General features: G+C 34.6%; 1 pseudogene; it reads left to right on the plus strand.

Moving 5' to 3' along the window:
* Positions 1-563: 563 nt before the first annotated feature.
* LOC149544036 (putative L-type lectin-domain containing receptor kinase S.5) lies at positions 564-1,637 on the plus strand (annotated as a pseudogene).
* Positions 1,638-4,959: the final 3,322 nt, after the last annotated feature.

Consider the following 4,959-nt stretch of genomic DNA (forward strand, 5'->3'; position numbering starts at 1 on the left):
TTTTATAAAGACTTTTACTTTTATATTAATTATATATAAATAAATTAAATCATTAAATCGTTAAACTTATTTCAGTTTAACAGATAAAAAGCACTGATGACAACCTTCCAGGTGGATTCTCAACCACCGTCTTCTCCCGAGGGTAAAATCTCATTGATAAAAATCTTATAGTTTGCTATATTCTCTGTTGTTGTTCACTAATGACAGTTACTTACCATTTTATCAGACGCATTCCAAAAAAGTTACAATAATTCTGTATCTATAAACTCGTCTACAATAATTTCTATCGTAACTGGTAAGTAATTTGTAAGTTACATAATTTAGTTTTCCTCGTCAAAATCATTTGGCAACAATGTTATTTCACGTTTTTCTCATTTTGCTCTGGTGCAGTGACTGCAATTGTGTTTTTGGTTATAATCGGTATCATTTAAAAGATGAGGTCCAAACCCGAGCAAAAACGAGAAGCAACAAGTTCCCCTTCACCTTCACCCCAAGTAAATATAATGGAGCGAGTTGATGTTGAACAAAATTAGGTCCACTCAATCTTATCTTGCAATCTGCAAATGGCTCCACTGAGAACTAGTAATTACACAATTCAAATAAATGGGATTGGAGAAAGAGGAAGAATTGTAGATATAGACTCAGGTCTCTCCTCTAGTCAAGAGCTGCCACTTGTGCCTACACATATTTATTCGAACCTCACACTTGATCAGATTGCTTATATCAAAAGCTGTTGCCATGAGTCTCTTAAAGTTGGGGAAGGAAGCTTTGCACGAGTTTACAGGGGGGCCTTCCAAGGTAGAGATTTGACTATAAAGGAAATACAACACAAATCACCTGACACCAAAATGTGGGTGGATAATGAAGTTGAACTCCTACAGGGATTGGATCACATCAACATAAACAAGCTATATGCTTGGTGTATAGAAGCAAATATATCCTACTTGGCCTACATATATTTAGATGGGTGTTCTCTTGATGACTATTTGAGGGGAAATTGTTTAGGGTTTCCCTATAGTTGGAAACAGAGCTTAAGAATGGTAATGGGTATAGCAAAGGCAATTGAATTCTTACACATGAATAAAATCATTCATGTTGATATCAAGCCTCAGAATCTAATGGTGGATTGTAGTGACAATGAGGCAAAGCTTGTTGATTTTTGGTTTTCTAGGCATGTGGATTGGGAGGGGACACACAGGTCAACTGATAAAATAATAGGTACTAAAGGATATTGGGCTCCAGAGTATTGCTGGAACAACAAGCTCTCTTATAAACATGATGTTTACAGCTTTGGGATTGTTGTGTTGGAGACGATAACTGGACAGAGGCATGTTGATCAAGCATGAAGTTCAAGTCAGTTTCATATTCCACGGTATGTCAGGCACATGATAGAGAACAACCATTTTGAAGAAGTTGTGGACTCTAAACTTAAAGAGGATGCGTGGAACATCTTTAATGTAGAAGAAGCCTTCGCTGTTGCAAACATTGCGCTCACATGTGCTCACCCTGATAAGGCCGAGCGACCTGATATGAGTTTTGTGCTTACAGAAATCACTTCACTAATAAGCAGCGCCCACAACCATGTTAGTCTTGGGCAGGTAGAAGAAGAGGAGATTGCAACTGTAACTTCCAGATGAAAAACTAGTCCATGTTCTGTGCACCAGAGGCAACAGGGAATAGATTTGGTGTTATTTCTTGTAATGTAGGTGTTTTTCATTTAGGAAGACGATTAATATTGGGTTCATTTGGAATTATTTAACTGGATCAATATCATTGATCTATTGACAATGATATATTTTTAATCATAACTTTTATAGTCTATTTTTTCTTATTATTAGTTCCTACAGAACTATAAATAACAAACTTAAATTCACTGGTGATTAAAAATTGTAAGCTAAGCCAACCATATTAAAGGACAGATTTTTGAGAAATATTTGAGAGATTTGTTTGAGATTGAAATTTTTTGTTCGTAAGTCATAAGAATATTATTTGTTTAAGCTATAAAATTGTAAACATTTTTTTGTATCTAGAAAATATTTATTATTTTTAAAGTTTACATGCTTTTTTAAAATAAAATATATATTATGGTCCAAAATTTTCGAATAAGTGCAGATAAACAAAAGATACTAAAAAAAAGATTAACATTTCCAAATGCTCCTAAAATAAATTAATAGATATAGAAATAAAGTGTATGTAGAATATCAATTTTGTGATGCTCTATTAGCATGCTCCATTAGTTTTACAATAAATGAGCAATTATTCTTGCCACAGCCTATTACAGATGGAAACCTTGGCTGCAACATGTTGTTAATTTGAGTAAAGTTGTGCCTGTAATGCCTACTTTCTGCCTCTAAGATTGTGAGAGTTAATTAGTGTACCAAGCAATTCAAAGTGAATGAAGAAACATTGAAAGAATTTTTGGTTGGACAGAATTTATTTGGAAGTGAGGTGTGTTATATATTGCATTGTAAGACAATGATTGTGAGCTTATGATCTTCTTTGCTATGTTAAGGATTTGAAGTGGGTGTTTTATTAGTCTCTACTGCCCATAAGCGGGGATTAATGTTTCCACTACATTTCCTTATTAGCTCTTACCTAGAGAATTGGGCTAAATGTTAAAAGAATGCCATAAAAATTTGCCTTCTTACTCCATTTCTATTTATCACTAATTTCCTCCTGATTTTCCCTGCATTTCTATTGGCTCCCGAAGATTTTCCCCATTGTCCTTTTTATTTTGTTGACATAAAAATCAACTTTTTAGTAGCCTGCATTCTACCTGTCCCTTGCAACATACAACACATGCCTCTTGCATGCTTCGTTGGCTTGACTCCACAGACTTGCATGACCCGTGCTTGTTCCTGATGGAGGTCCCGTTATTATAAGAACATTACTTTAGCACTGCGCAAAATTCCTGCTTGTTTCACCTGCTGATCATCAGGTATATCTTTATGTCATCTTCAACTATTTCATTTTATTTGAACTTCCCTTTGTTCTTAATCTGCATCAATGTCTGAGATTTCAGCATCAAGAGCTAAAACTCTACTCCTGGTTCTGCACATTCCGTATTGTTATAGTGGACATTTTATTTTCAGTCTGTTTGTTATTACTGTGCATCAAATGATGTATTCCCAGAAATATATCACCTAAATACCTTGGAAAACAAAGTCAATCTTTTCTTGTTTTATTATTAAAGCCTCTAAATAATGATTCAACAAATATGACAAAGAACGTATACTATCAAGTTTGCAGAAAGAAAACCCCTGGTTTCCTTTGTAGTTACTATTATTCGGGCTGGAGTATTTTTTAATTCTTGGTCGAGCCTTAATCTAGAAGTTTCACTTTCCTGGATTGGCAGGATGTGCCATCATTTGGTTGAAGTGGACAACCGTTTTCTATTATCTTGTCAATTTGTTTGGCAAATGTTCTAAAGATAACGCAGAATAGAAAACTCAAATTATTGCTACACATAGCCTTTCTCAGCTAGGTGGGGAAGATCTCCATGTTCTCAGAAAACCTAGATCATGTGCCTTAAATCGCTCCATTTTGCAGAGGTACATAAGTTTTTTTCTCACACTACACAAATGTTTTGCAAATTTAGAAAGGTAGTTTGTAAATTATAAGTATTTTTCCCCCTGATTACAATTTTGTTTTCCAAATTACACACCTATTTTAGATTTCTCATATTTAGGATAGTTATAGCTCTGATATGTTACACTAAGGCGTCACAAAATATTTTCCACCAAGGTGCCTTTAGAAACAAAAAGAAGTCCAAACAAAATTCCTATATTGATAAGTGTGTGCATATGAACAGAATCAATAAACCAAAAATCTTGCATAACAAGAGAAAAGATGAAGGTTTGTTTGCCAACTTTCTCTTTCTTGGTAGATTTTTATTCTTTTGATTCATTTCTCTAGACAATACAACATGATGGGTCAGGCCCAATAACAGAATGGACACAACAGGAAAGGGAAGCTTTATTAACTATGAAAAATGCTAATACACTCAGTACAGAGAAAACAGACTTCAAAACATGCCTTATGGGCTTACAATAGTATAGATCTGGAGATAATTTCTCCTTCTAGTACCTCCTCTCAAACTCCACTCTGAATTACCTTTTACAATGCCAGAAATATTCTTAAATAAACCCCAAAGGGTTAAAGATTAGGAATACATTCTAGAAAGTGCTAGTTGGCATCCATTGCCCAAATAGAAGGCTCCAGAAGTCGCATTAGAAGTCAGTGCAAAATTAGAAGAATTCAGAAATGGTAGCCGAACTTTCGAAAGGCATAACTTTTGAACTGTAGTTTTGATTGACAAACCGTTTACATTTCTAGAAAGCTCTCAAAGTGTTTTATAGTCCTATGGACCAGCTTCACTCATCCCCCATTTTTTAGCCATATACAAGATCATTTAATGCCCCTGACCTAACTTTGAAGCATTCTTAGAAACTTTTAAAAAATTGAAAAACTACAATAATTTTCAAACCGTGGAGCATTTTGACTTGATTCTTTTTCTGGAATGTTCTAAATTACAATTATAATCATCCCACTAATTTACACGTTCTAACTCACCATAATTATGGCCCATTTACATAGTCCTATTTTTCTAGCATTTACATGTATCCCAAGGTGCTTAAAAACTCTAACCCATAACACTAATAGTGGAACTGTGAGAGTTGAAACTTTTATTTGACCAAAATGGGTATCTAGAAATGAAAACAAATGAAAGAGAAACTATGTCTAGGTATATTTTGTTTTTTTGGGTGACACAAGATTGCCTTTATATCTCTAGATGCTCCTACATCAAACACCTAAGGTAGATTGGAAAGTGACCCTGTCACTTGATGGATGGTAGAGGAAATCTCAAATGGAAAACCTCAACTGCTGATATCCAAGTTGAGTCCTCTATCGGCCGTTGTTTCCACTTAACTAGGTACTCTTCATACTTCTTATTTTTTG

This window comes from Cupressus sempervirens, chromosome 8, assembly GCF_028749045.1.
Source record: "Cupressus sempervirens isolate cs-2001-9-10 chromosome 8, ASM2874904v1, whole genome shotgun sequence".
NCBI lineage: Eukaryota > Viridiplantae > Streptophyta > Pinopsida > Cupressales > Cupressaceae > Cupressus > Cupressus sempervirens.